The 15,342-nt window shown below is 34.0% G+C and overlaps 1 pseudogene; it reads left to right on the top strand.

Annotated features, from left to right (window-relative positions):
* The first annotated feature begins 12,033 nt into the window (after nt 1-12,033).
* On the top strand, nt 12,034-13,691 carry LOC145125818 (protein ELC-like pseudogene; annotated as a pseudogene).
* Nucleotides 13,692-15,342: the final 1,651 nt, after the last annotated feature.

Raw genomic sequence — 15,342 nt, 5'->3', positions numbered from 1 at the left:
CCGAGAAATTAGGGGATGTCACATCTTTCTTTTCTCAGGCAATCGGAAAATAAAGAAATGGTTAATCTATTCAAGATAATTACATATTTACAAAATACCGTCTCAATTCATCCTATTTCATCATATTCGGGATATGATATGGTTCCGACGGATGAACTGGACATGGACAGTTCCAACAAGATTTCATTTTTGAACAAAAATCCATTTTTTTGATTTATTTCATCTATTCCATGACTGAAACATGGAAGGATACTCGTTACGCCACGATTTTGAATCAGAAGAGAGATTTCAAGAACTGGCAGATTTATTTACTCTATCAATAACCGAGTCGGATCTGGTGTATCATAAGATATTTTCATTTTCTATTGATTCCTATGGATTGGATCCAAAACAATTCTTGAATGGGGTGTTCAACTCCAGGTCAATTTCAAGAGGTCATTAAATTTAATTTTTGTTATTTTCCAAAAGTAACTAAATGTTTTTTTTTTCTAATGATTATGGTTCTATTTCAAGATTTCATGGTATTACATTAACATTTTAACTTAAACAGATATTTAAAGTGGTGACCAAACCGTTGATGCCGCAACGAGAGTCTTTAAATTTCTCCACAGTCTTGTGTGGAAACCAAACCGTTGATGCCGCAATGAGAGTCTTTAAATTACTCCACAATCTTCAAACGGTTATGCATTTAAAAAAATCAAATTGTAAACCTTTCTCAATGTTACCACACACACACACACACGCATATATATATATATATATATATATATATATATATATATATATATATATATAGAGAGAGAGAGAGAGAGAGAGAGAGAGATAAATATAAAAACCTAATAAGACTACAAATTATATTGAGTTCTTAAATAAGACAATCACACACGGGAAGCACTACATGATTTCCCATCTTGCATCAACATAGTGTATATCAGTTGTTGTTAATGAGTACCCTTAGCCCTATCATGGAAATAAAACATTAACCATAATCTCAAAAATTAGAAACAAACAAAATTTGAAAAAAAAAAGCCACACCTTTACTATGGCTGCAAGTATGTGGCAAGCTATCATGGATGTGCATGAGCGCAACACAAGTTTGGTGTATCCATGAAAGCAATTATAACACCAAATACCGGTAAAGATCTATATGTAAAGGAAACATTAAGGGTTACAATCTTGAAGCAAAAGACCATTTTCAATGACAATTCCTCGTGTGCCCAACATTAGACGAAAAAATGAAAAAAAACACTAAACAACAGATGACTTAGTAGATACATGCATGGTTTAGGAGTATTATTTTTATTGGAATCAGAGATGGAGTATGGGATGTACGAATGAGAATAAAGGAATTTAGGTAGAGGGCTAGAGCACCAAATCCTATTAAGATCGAAATTATAGATGACAATATTTGACAGTGTTCACCCAACGAAAGTAAATTGGTACATTGGTATTCTTGTCCCTCCAAAACGATTCACAAAACATTGGTATTTCACTTTCTCTACACATTTGCCTGAATATATTGTGCTTTCATTTTTTATTTAATGCAAAGATCATCCTTTTGTGTAACAACCCAAAAACCATGATAAAATTTTTCATTTTTGTTAAAAGATTTCCACAAAAGTTCATTAAATAACAACCATTGTTTTCAAATCATGTCCAAGAAAACCAGAGTATCAAGTAAATCTCTCATAACATAAAACCATAGGACGATGTGTACGATCATGTCTTCGCTTTGCCCCGATCATCAAAAGTACCTGAAAACAATGAAATCAATAACAGTAAGACAAAGCTTAGTGGGTTTTCCCAAAATACCCCACATACTATACATATACAATGCATGCATATTGGGCCCACAACATGAGGCTGGATTGCCCTTGAGCGCACAACATGAGATTTGATTGCCCCTCTCGGCCCTTAGCTTATGAGTGGATTTCTCCCGGGTTTGTTGGCTTACAACATAAAATGTTATATCAGATCTTGGATCTGACAAATGACTTAGAGTCATCAACATTGAGATGTAATCTGTGTTTAATAATCAAGTATGTGCTTGATTAATCTTCCTCTCTATAGCAAGGCTAGAAGGAGTAAGAGATTCTTCTAGAAAGAATATATACATGAATATATATATATATATATATATATATATATATATATATATATATATATACACACACACACATTTAGTAATACTTGTTATATAAGGATTTTCTCATACTCATGTCATCGACTATGGTCCTTATCATACTCATGGCATTGACTATGATCAAACCTTTTCACAAGTAGCTATTATTAGATCAACAAGGATATTATTTACTATAACTTCATATTCTTAATATGAGATATAGCAAATAGATTTCAAGAAAGACCGCTTTTCTTAATAGACATCTACTAGAAGATATCTATATAGCTTAGCCTGCAGGTTTTTTCTTAATCCATGTTATCCTAACCAAATGTGTAAGGCTTAAGATCCACTTGTGGATATAAAGCAAACATCTCAAGGCTGGAATAGTCATTTTAATATAAAAATACAAGGTATGCTTTTATATCAAAATGAAAAAGGACGTTTGCATGTTTACTAAGAACTAATGGGAGGATAGTGATATTCCTAATCTTGTATGAAAGAGACATACTTAATCATTTGAAATGACATTCCGACTATGCAAGGTATTTTTCACCTTAACTCGAAAAGTATTTCTAAAATGAAAGACTTAGGAATAACAAGATACATTCTTGGAATGTAAAATCTATAAGAGATAGATAAAGATGAATGTTAAAGGTTTTAAAATTCTTTTGGCATGAAATGAAAATATCTTGAAAGAGGTCAAGATACAATATTCCTTTGGAAGATTCTTGACATTGTCATATGACACCATTTTTGAGTTTGTCTCAAATGGATCTAGCACATAGGTTTGAGGTAGATAAAATGATTTATATTCTATTTGCTTGGCAAATGAATCCATCATTTATGTCATATCATGAGATACAAAATTGAATACATGGTTAAGTCACTAGATGATTGTGAAAACATTCTAAAAGTACTTAAGAAGAGCCGAGAGAATGTATATGAGATAATTAGTTTAGAACAAAATCTTAATGCAAAGAGCTACATATGATTTTTATTTCTAAATAAATATAGATAATTATGAATTATAATTGGATTATGATTCATTATGGAATGAAGAGTAAGTTCAGTTGGCATGAGCTCCAAGCAAAATAAAATAACACAATCTAATAAATAAGAATACACTAGTTTTCAGAAGTTGAAATCAAATATAATTGGATGAACTAGATCATTGAAAAACTATGTTGAATCCTTCCATTATGGGATAACCTAGAAATCTTTTGTGAGTAATAGAGTGTACTTAATCAAGCTAAGAAACTCTATGTCACATAAGAGCACCAATTATATTCTCCTAAATATTTAACTATACTTAGAGTAATGTCAAATATGGAGATGATTGTATTCGAAGAATTCATACAAATTAAATTTAGTCAGACCCATTAATAAAGTCCATCTTTGAGCTAAGTATGATTAGTCACACTTCAGCTATATGACTTCATTATTCTAGAAATGGGATTTAGATTTGAATTTAGTATTTGGATATTGGAACATTGTACAACAACTATTAAATAATATTTTGATATACTGGGATATGATCATTACATTAATACTTGTTGTGCTCTATATTAACATGTTTAATCCATGAATAATCTTATTACTCTAAAGGTTCATAGTCGGTCATGATTGTGGGAGCAATTATGAAGTAAGACTAATATGAAATGGATTGGTTGACTCTCAACAGATGAAAGTAGGCAAGTGGTTGTAACCAAGTTTCATAGGTACGTGTTAGAGAACTAGTACTGAACATACCCGCATCAAGATCATCTCATAGATCGCAGTTATGAGTGATACTTGATTAAAAGGTATTATCATTGTATCTTTAACATCTGAGACACATAGTGGGACTTACGTGTAGGGAATGTTGTGCTTTGATATGACCAAATGATGTTCCTTAACCGGGCAGTTATAAAAGTCATTTTCGGGTATGGTGTGAGTTATGCAAGAGGCTTATGTAGTCAAGATGGGATTTGTTCCTCTTATGTGTTGAGAGTTAGACATCTAACGCTAGGGGTGGTAAATCGGGCCATCGTGTCGTGTTTTTGTCTGACACGACACGACACGACAAGGTTTTATGTAACACGAACACGACACGACACGATGTCGTGTTTTTTTTAACTAACACGAAAACAAACCGATTAAAAAACGACAAACACGACACGACACGACAAAGATAACATAATAAAAAAAATTATTTTATTTAATTAATATTTAATCATACATAACACGAAAAACACGACAAAGACGAAATCACGACAAATAAATGCTAAATCGTGTCAATTTCGTGTCGAATATTAAACACGAACACGACACGACATCGTGTTTTTTACACTTAACACGAACACGACACGAGCACGAATTCGAATTTCAGTTTTGTTCCCATTTCGTTTCGTGTCGTGTATTTTTTTCGTGTCGTGTCAACAATTGCCACCCCTATCTAACGCACATTACCCAAAGTTGAATTACAAATGAGATTGATTGCGATCCAAGGCTTGTGTTCAACAGGATGACTGTAACAAAGGGATAATTGATAAACTTACCTTAATACATCAATTGAAGATTAGAGCTTTTGGGAATTGGATGTTGATGAATGACATTCTTCGTCATATGCTATTGGGGGTAGTGAAATGTTGCTAGACGTTCACCACTGTCTATATCAATCTATGATGAGTCTTGTGCAAGTGGGAGATTGAGAGATCTAGTATGCCCAAGAGTCATTATAGAATGATATTGCTAATAATATATGATCTCATAGGGTCACACCATTTATTTCTTGATGATAAATTTTTATATGTTGATGTTTTCAATGTTGTTAAGATTAATTTTAACTTTGTTCTTAATTTTCCTTTTCAAACCCTTGAGTTTTTGGACTTGCTGACTGGAAAAGAATGTCAGCATTTTGTGGTGTTTTAGGCAGTAATGGTTGTACAGTTGGTCATGTTTCCATAAACGAAAGACCCACTTTCCCTTAGTGAAAATACATATGGGTAATGTTATTGGATTGTTGAATAACTAGAGTTCATTTATATGAAAATCGATATTTTGATTTCGATCGTTGGCTATTAATACTTGTGAACTAAATTACACATAAAGAGAAAGATGAAAGCTAATAGCAAAGCGTTGTTCATTTTGGTGCATGCTTGGTGTTATACCCAAAGAAAGCATGGTTGTTTTGGCTAAGCCGGAATAAGAAAGGGCATATATTGTAAGTTTAGGATTAAATATAGGAAATAACAATCTATTTTTTTCATTATTTTTTTATTACGTCATTTTACTTTTGCTTATGTCTGTTACAAATGGTAATGTGAAACAGTCCATGATTAGTGTGCACTCTACCCAAAATAACATTGTATTTCTAACAAATGATAACAAATTTCATTACTACATGTAAGTTTTTGCAATGAAATTTTTTAGGGCAAATGTCATATTAGCCTATCGAACTTTTCGCATTTCTTTTAAAAGGTCACTAAACTATTTTTTTTGCACATTAAAGGAATATACTTTCATTTTACCATTTAATTACATCCTTTTACCGATTGTAAAAGGTTTATCCCATATTTTTGTGACATGTGGCACCACCATGGAATATTACTGTTGTAATCTTGGTCCCCAAGAATTGCCAAGTCATCGTTAATGGCCCCCCTTATAAATCCGTCTTCCCCTAAATCCGTCTTCCCCACCACTTTGTTACCCTAATCCGTAACCTTCACATAATACCACCGACTTCGTTTTTTTCCCACCTATAAGTCAAGGTGATGGCCTCAGAACAAAGCTTCTCTTATGGTGGTTTTAGAGCTTCGGAACTAGACTTACCAACTAATTCTGAACTTCACGCCATGGAAATCCAAGTGCAGATGGAGGAATTGAGAGATGAGGTGCGACAACAGCTTGGCGATTTTAGGGAGGAGATACGCTACTTGAAAAGGATAGTGAGCATGATGGGTGTTGTTGGAGTTGCAGTGATGTCGTTGATCGGGGTTCGTGTTTGCGTCGACAGCAGTGGATGGGGATTTTGGTGGGTGTAGTTTAGTTCGTAGCTAGCACGATGTCGACTAGTCTCTTTTGGGTTATCAGGGTTGTCGAAGGTTGTTTCTTTTTGTCTAATTTCGTCATCTGCTAGTATTATATGTATGTATTAGGTTATGTGTTGTTGGTTATTTTGACTAGTGGTGCCCATTGACGATGTATTGGTTTTTAGAACCAATTTTTTGGGGGGGTTTTGGTAAGACAATAACCTCAGTTGTAATGGATGAATGAAATGAAATGTAGTTCCTATTATAACCATTGTTTTGCTTTACATATGATGTTATGCTTTGTAATGAAATGTGCCCATGTGCTACCACATTGTTATGTGGAAGTACATTGTTATATGATTGTTAGTTGTTATGTCGAATTACCTTGGAAGTACAATTATAAACAAACATTCATGTTATGTTTTAAACTAAAGAAACTAACATTCATGTTTCAAACGAATAACAAACATCATACATCCATGCATTCATTAATGTCATAACTTGGTGTTTTAAAGACACGTTAACAAACTAAACAAGACCATAACATCAAGACACATTTAATAAAGACCTTACATTGTAACTAACATACTCCAAAAACAAAACAACTTTAATCCAAGTCCATTGGTTTGCTTGATGTATCACCTTCACCGTTTTTGCCTGCAACCTTTTTTGCCAACTTTTTCTTTAGTATCCTCTCTGACTTTTTCCTTAATTTCAATGTACCTACTTCTTTACCATTCTTCTTAGTCACACCACTTGTTGACCACATTCACCTTCTCCCGTTTTGAAACCAATTCCACTTCCAGTATCACCTTCACCCTTTCCTTTTTCCCCCTTTGCCCTTTGCCCTTGACTCTTCCCTTTCTTTAATGCACTAGTTTCACCTTCACCTTCTGCCTTCCTTTTTTTGACCTGACTTTTTTATGCCTTTGACACTGCATCACAAGTTGACTTATTGTGGCCTGATTTCTTACAAACACCACAGACCATCTTTTTCCCTGCCTTGGATACTCTGTGTGATCCACTAACCTCAGTACCGTCCCTCTTTCTCTTAGTAATGGGTCTCCCTGGCATTTTCCTTTTCAGAGGTGGCAAAGGTGGTATGTAGTTTGTTGGAGGCCACATTGCACTCCCATTCATGCTTCCTATTGAGTACTTGTAGGTGTTCATATATATGCAAGCACGATATAAAGGATCAACAAATGCCTCTACATCTCTATTTACATAACTAATGGCTGCCACTGAGTGTACTCACCCATACTCATTCATTTGCCAAATCCTACAAGTATATGTTTTCTTTTCCAAATCAACTCCATAAGACTCTCCTAAGTTTCTTGTTTCAAATGTATTCAGGCCACTAGGAAGCACTTGCCACTACCTACAAATAATCACAGTTAGCATGGCTAATAAAGTACATTGGTTGGATATTCAATTGATTTATGGTGAATATTAAAGTACCTTTGTTGGATCTTCAATTCATTTATGACAAGCCTTATGTTTGGACATACATCAAAGTGTCCCCATCCACTTCCTTTCTGCCTTAAACTACACATCCTCTGCATCACATATAGTCTAATATCCTCCAACATTGAAATAATTGGCTTCTTCCTAGCATCCGATATAACATTGTTAAAGCTTTCAGACAACCCATTCTCAACTGCATCACACCCCCTTCCTATTTGAAAAAATGCTCTTGACCATAAGTTTGGATTCCTTCCCATAAGATGCACATAAGTAGCAGGGCTAATCATTTGAATCTCTTTCATTGCAGAATTAAAAAGAGGTTCAGTTGAGGCCTTACCAGCCTTCCAAAATAATTTCTCATATTGATCCCCAGGGAATTTCTTCTTGAAATTGGAAAGAACATGCCTGGCACATTGACTATGTTCTATCTCTAGAAATAAATCTTTAACTGCTTCAATTATCCCCTGCATTTACATCATCATAATATTTAGAAGTATATCACATTTGAAAGAAATTAGGTATGACATTATAAAGTAGAAACATACCTTATGTTGATCTGACATCAATGTATTACCAAACCCACCTTCAAGATGCAGATCTTGTCTCAAGTTTTCTAATAACCATTTCCAGTTGTCTTTATTTTCAACACAAACTACAACCCAAGCTATTGGGTATATATGATTGTTACCATCCCTACCAACAGCACATAATAACTGACCAGTACATATTCCTTTTAGAAAACACCCATCTAAGTTTATTATCCTTCTACAGCCACTTCTCCAACCCTCCTTTAATGCATGAAAACATATATATATCCTGCTACAGTAAGTTTTCACATCTGGCATAGAGTTCACAGACAACTTGACTGTTGACCCTGGATTAGACCTTTTTATCTCTTCACCATAGGACCACAACTTTGCATAATTTTCCACTATGGTACCTTCAAAAAGAGACATTGCATGTTGTTTAGCTCTCCTACATTATCCCATACTAACCTCTATGCCAAATTTAGTCTTTACTTCCTCCTTTAACATCCTAACATTGAATTTCTGATTCTCAATAACTTCCCTGGTGAAATGACTACCAATCCATCTGTAATTGACAATTAACCCTAACTTAAAATTTCTTGCACAATTATGGTCAATGATAAGGGACTTGATTTGGAATGACTGCTCCTCACTCATCCATGATGCCCACAGCCTAAATATGCATTGACCAGTACTACACTTAACCAATAACCTTTTACTGTCGTTTTTTTCAAAGTACAATTGATACCCATTTGCTACAACATAATTACAAATCATAAATTTTAATTGTTGAGGGTTGGTGAACCTCATACCTAGAATTGGCAATTGCTTCTTCCAAGGTATGTCTTCATTAAACATCGGTTTTCCTTTCACATCTGGTACATTATCATCTTCATCATCTTTTGGATCACCTTCTGTGGCCTCCTCATTTCCATTTTCCTGACTTACTCCTTCATAGGTTACTCCTTCCATGTTGCTTTCTTGTGGACTCATGAAGTCAATTAGGTCAATACCTTCTTCCCATTCGATTGACATGTTTGACTTCACAGAACAATTATCCTCATTTTCATTTTCATTTGCCTTACTTACGTGCACAGTAGTACCAAAATGGTCCATGTAAACAGGAACTTGTACTCCACATTGATAAGCAATGTATATAAATTCTTGATATTGAAGTTCATTCGAAATCAAGGTTAAACCTTCTGGAATTTGTAAATTGGGTTGACAATAATAAAGTTTCTCACACTTCTCTTGTGTGAATCGTTCAAGAAAACCCACAAACTCATTATATGACATACCAGCAAAATCGACGTTGTCGAACACATGATGAACACCATCAGAATAGCAAAAAGGTTTGTTGATGAACACACCTTGGAAATGAACTTTGATTGAGAGGAATATAGCCATCGATCTTCAGTTACTATGGTGGGACGAGGGTTTTATCAACGAGGAGGGGTTTCTTCAATGAGGGGGAGGGGATTGTATAAAGCAAACAATTTATTTTATAACAAATTAATATAAGTGTACCACACGTGGCCATTTCATTAAATGACGTGTCACCGACATTTTCCCTCGTGGCATGTACATTACTTTTCAACCCGGTAAAAGGTTACATAAGGGTATTTTAAAACGGTCAAATGAAATTATATTCCTTTAATGTGCAAAAAAAATAGTTTAGCGACCTTTTAAAAAAAACGCGAAAAGTTCGATGGGCTAATATGACATTTGCCCAAAAATTTTACCAGGCAATGGTGCATAACAATCCAGTCCATAGGAGGTGACTTAACAATTTTGTTCACTTATTAGTTCATATTTTATGTTTATCGTCGATTTATCATATTTAAAAACTTCACTTTATTTGGTGTGGAATGCTCTTTAATTGTGTTTAGTTATGTTAATTAATGGTATTTTTTGTTGAAAAATAAAGAAAACATTAGTAGGTTTATCATATGTGATCCATTAGTATCTCTAACAATTAGCAATAATTGGTTTTGGTTTGTATGTGTTGTGCGGTGACCACGACGACGTATTTGAATTTATTCTCTATTTAGGTGTATGGAAGATTCTTCTTGAAAGTGATGTACTAAGATGGTAATTCATTTACTGACTCATTTTATAGCTATCTATCAATATTTATAATTTTTGTTTGATTATTATCGGTATTAATTCTAGATCAATTTAACAGGAGTTGATTTTGTGTATTTTAGCTTTCAATTTTGACAAATGGATAGAGTTTAAACTACAAGAGAAAGATAAATTCAGTTATAATATATACTTATACATGTTACTTCATATTCCTAAGATGCCGACCATGGAAGGAGAATCTAACAAATAGCACACTAAAAGAAATTTCGAAAAAAAAATGATATGAAAAAGAATAATGATCTGAATATTTTTTTCAAGAATTTGCTTGCTTGGCTAAAGCCGATATGATATCAGTTTTAAAAAAGCGTTAATTCCAAAGAAGTCCTTAATTGGACAAAGTTTAGTATGAGCAACTGTGCATTGATGATAAAACCTAGCTGCTCAGAATACATGATTGGTGAATTTTATAAATATTCTCTTACTACTTTATTCAACCGCACTAAAAAATAAAAATGTTTGACTATCACTTAATATTTACTAACATTCAAGTTTCATGCCTAATGATCGTCAATAAAATCAATTGTGGCCAATTGAAAGCTTAAAAGGGTGAGCCTAGAGATTCAAAGTTCCAACGCTTCTTAAGAAAAAGCTTAAAGTACGGGTTTGCATCTATTGTGTAAAAAGTCAATGTTCAAGATATACAAGGTTCTAAAGGAATGAGTGGTTTGGTGTTTTATCGATGTTGTATGGTTTAATGTCCTTTATGTGTAGATGCGAGTTGATGGTAATTCTCGAATATTGGAAAATTAGTTTTTTCTTATTTTAATTGGTCGTTTAACTATGAAGTTAGCCAAAAACCAAATGGTTGTTTCCTTGCTTTAGTTTACACACTATGGTTAAAAGGAAGTTGAGATTTTTTATAATTGCAAATTTTATTTCCGATAAATGAATATTCATAAAATAAAGAAGTAGAAGGGAGAAATTTAACTATGATATGGCTTAAAATATTCCTTGGTTGACGGCCACAAGTTATTTATGTGTTAAAAAAATGACATGACCTTATATGGGAAGTTCTATATGTGTGTTCTACCTATCTTTCTAAGTAATAAATGTAAGACGGTTATCTTTTTTTAACAAATGATAGTAATAAATTTATTTTTTGTCAAATAAAAGAAACATACTTCTCATTTTAACAAATTACATCAACGTACTTATCTTTTTCACCAATGATAGTCACGTACTTATCTTTTTAATTGATAATAGCAAAATACTAATTTATTTAGCCAACAATATCAATTTACTTATATTTTTTACGCAATGACCATGTAAATGAATTGATTTGGATTATAATTTATATGATGGAATTGACATAAAGTATGTTTGTATATCATTTTTTCTTATTAATGCAACACAGTTTGAAAACACTATCTAATTATAACATCGAGTTTAAAAAGTTTTCATTACTTAAACAAACATAAATGTGAATATAAACTACTTTTTACAATTACATATTCTTATGTTTGTCCTTGTGAGTGGCTTTATATAAACCAATAAGTTGACAAGGTTGACTTTTAACTTTATATTGAATAATATTTGAGTTTTTGACTCTTAAAGTGACTGTCTTCTTTATTTTATATTATGTATGCAACACAATTATAGATATTATTTCAAGACATGAAAGATAATTGGATAGATTTGTCATGTATATTGCTAATATAGGAACAAATGAAAGAAATATGTTACAAAATCAACTAAAAACAATATATTGTTTATATATTTGTGGACCTCTCAACTGGACCGTAATGACACTAGTTGTAAATGGTTTTTGTGAGATTTGTACAGAAAAATGATTCATTTATAGTGCTAGCCTTAGAGTAAAGTCTCCTCTCAAAAGTCAAAACATCCGAACGCTCGGTATCTCCAATCAAATGGCACACCCGCCGCCGTCTCCGTCGTCTTCCACCGCTCAATACACCCAACAATTCCTCAGTTCTGTCCTCTCCCAGCGCGGCCCTTCATCCCTTCCCTACTCCGAAGATGTCAAATGGCTCATCCGTCAGCATCTCATCTCTCTCTCCGAAACCTATCCCTCTCTCCAGCCCAAAACCGCAATCTTCACCCACAACGACGGACGCTCCGTCAACCTCCTCCAGTCCGAAGGCACAGTTCCGATGGTGTTTCAGAACGTCACCTACAATATCCCCGTCGTGATCTGGCTCATGGAGACTTACCCTCGTCATCCGCCTTTCGTCTTCGTGAACCCCACGCGTGATATGATCATCAAAGCCCAACACTCTTTTGTTAATCCATCGGGATTGGTTTCCATCCCTTACCTACAAAATTGGGTTTATCCAAGCTCTAACCTGGTTGAATTAACTCGTAATTTGAGTCATTATTTTGGTAGTGATCCCCCTTTATACTCTCAACGACGACCAAACCCTACAAACCCTACTCCAAACCCTAATTACAATCCATCTGTATCTTCAAATGCATCGCCTTCTGGTTCGATTTCAGCGGGATCTATACGGCCAGCGATTCCACCAAGGTCTTATCCGCCATCACCGTATGGGAGTGCCTCCGGCAGTGGAAGGATTCCATCACCGTCTCCCCCACAGCGGTTAGGATCAGCCACGGAGGATCCAGGCGAGGTTTTCAAGCGGAATGCCATCAATAAACTGGTGGAAACTGTTCATGTTCATGTTGAAGCGTTGCGGAAGAAGAGGGAGGTTGAAATGGAAGGGATGTTTACTGCTCAAGCGGTGTTGAGGCAGAGAGAAGAAGAGGTTTTGAACGGATTAAGAGAGATGCAATACGAAAAGGAAGCTTTAGAGCAGCAATTACAGATGGTTTTGATGAATACAGACGTGTTAGAAGGGTGGGTGAGAGAGAATGAAGGAAAATTGGGGGGAAATACAACAAATGTTAATGGCGATGAAGCTTTTGAGCCATCAGATCCTTTATCAAAACAGATGCTTGAGTCAACTTCATCTGATCTTGCTATAGAAGATGTAGTTTATGCATTGGATAAAGCTGTTCAAGAAGGGTCAATACCATTTGATCTCTATATGAGGAATGTAAGATTACTATCTAGAGAACAGTTCTTCCATCGTGCAATGGCTGCAAAAGTCAGGGCTGCTCAGATGCAAGCTCAAGTTACAACAATGGCTTCCAGGGCACCTCCATATGCTATTTGAGTCGGCCTTCTTGTTGTGTGGTATGTGCAGCTTATCAAAAAAAAAAAAAAAAAACCAAAGTTGATGAGTCATCCTTGTTTATTTCTCATCATGTTTTCACCTTTACTTGTGAAGATCTGTGAATTCATTACATATGTGTTACTCACTTTCAAAGACTTCTTATAGAACAAAGAACAAGATTATTTTAATTTGATATTGCTAGCATAAACAATAGGGTGTTTGGAGTTGTGTTTTGAAAGTGATTATGCGATATTTAACAATTATAATGAGATAATTAGTTTTAATAAAATGTTTTACTAGAGGTAGTATATGATCATTTGATGTGCTTTTAGCCTTTTACTGCCTTAAGTTACAATAATTTTCAATGGTATTTAGTGTTTGAGATATTTTGATTATATAATGAAGTAATACTGTAATAGATCAAATAAGGGTTTAAAGTAATATGACATAACTTTTTAACCTTTGACATGATTGGACACACAATAGATTACTATGTGTGGTGTGCATTGGAGTAACGAATAATGTCAATGTGACAAAAACTGTGATTTTTTGTCCAACCAAGAAACATGGAATGAGGATTTGTTATTGTTCTTTTGTCTATATAAAAGACGTGAATGCCCTTTTCATGGTAGACCGGGCTATATAGTTGATGTCAACTACACTGCAGAGTCATTTGACTTCATTATTCTAAAGACTCCTATCCAAACACTTAAATTTGCTTATTGCGGTGGGATTAAACAATAAGCAATAAGCAGCCTATTTTTTCCCTATCCAAACACCCCCCTAAATGACCAGACTATTTGTGCATTAAACAAATTTCATATATATCTTTGACAATATTTATCAATTTTAATGCGGGAGAAGTTGGAAGGAAAAAAAATAAAAGAACAAATAGGTAAATGGTTTATAAGCTAGTTTTTTTTTTATTTTTATTTTTTTTTTTATTATTTTTTTTTTATTTATGCTTAATCCAATAGGTAGAAAAAAGAAGAAAAAATGATGTATAACTGTCCATGTTAAGGGTTTAACTCATTGACTAAAAAAGAAACATCTATTTATCCATTAAATGTATAACTCATTGACTAATAAAGAAAAATCTATGTATATCCATCTAGATTAAATGTCTCAGTATAACTCATTAACTAAAAAAGAAACATTAGAGAAACTCAAATGTCACAGAAACAAGGAGAAAAACAAAGCACCACAAAGCTATAATTTATATTTTTAAATTTCATTCAAATTCTATTTCCATCAACTTTTTATTTATTCCCTATTCATAGCTTTTGCAGATTTGAAGGACCCAAATGTTATTACCATTTTATACTTGAAAACTAATTATTAATCAAGTGTTATTAGGAACCATAAGTTAAGATCCACAAGGAATATGAAACCATTAAAACTTAAAAGATACACAAGCAAGATGAAATCATCAAGATTAGTGGAAGTTGCTCTCCCTTATGGATTGGGAGACCTAGGTACAATCCCTCCTGCCCCCATTTCGTTTATTCGTTGTGTTTTTCCCTCCAAAGAAGCATCGCTGACATGGCTTGCCATGTCAGCTCCGACTCAGCCCCTTTACGTCAGTCAACTATGGTGTTACCGGCCCTAGAAGGTCAAATCCGGTTAAGGGGCAAAGCTGAACAATTTATCTGGTTTTTGAGGCATTATCGCACAAAAAATCCGACTTTGGGCATAATCGACCATTTCATGTAAAATTGAGGGCTTTTATGACAAAAACCCATCTAGTTATTAGTTATTACTTTGGAAAGGATTAACAAGTGCAATTGCAAAAGGATGAAATGGGCATTCATTCATATTTGAAGCCGCTGATATCATGGTTGAACTAACCAACTAATCAATGTACTTTTATTGTATTACCTATTTAGTCATTTAAAAATTAGATAAATTTATGGAAATTGTAAATACAAAAAACAAAAACT

The sequence above is a fragment of the Lactuca virosa genome, chromosome 7 (assembly GCF_052849685.1).
Source record: "Lactuca virosa cultivar CGN04683 chromosome 7, Lactuca_virosa_CGN04683_v6, whole genome shotgun sequence".
NCBI lineage: Eukaryota > Viridiplantae > Streptophyta > Magnoliopsida > Asterales > Asteraceae > Lactuca > Lactuca virosa.
The sequence above is the reverse complement of the archived record's forward strand: the minus strand, read 5'-3'. Positions and strand labels throughout refer to the sequence as shown.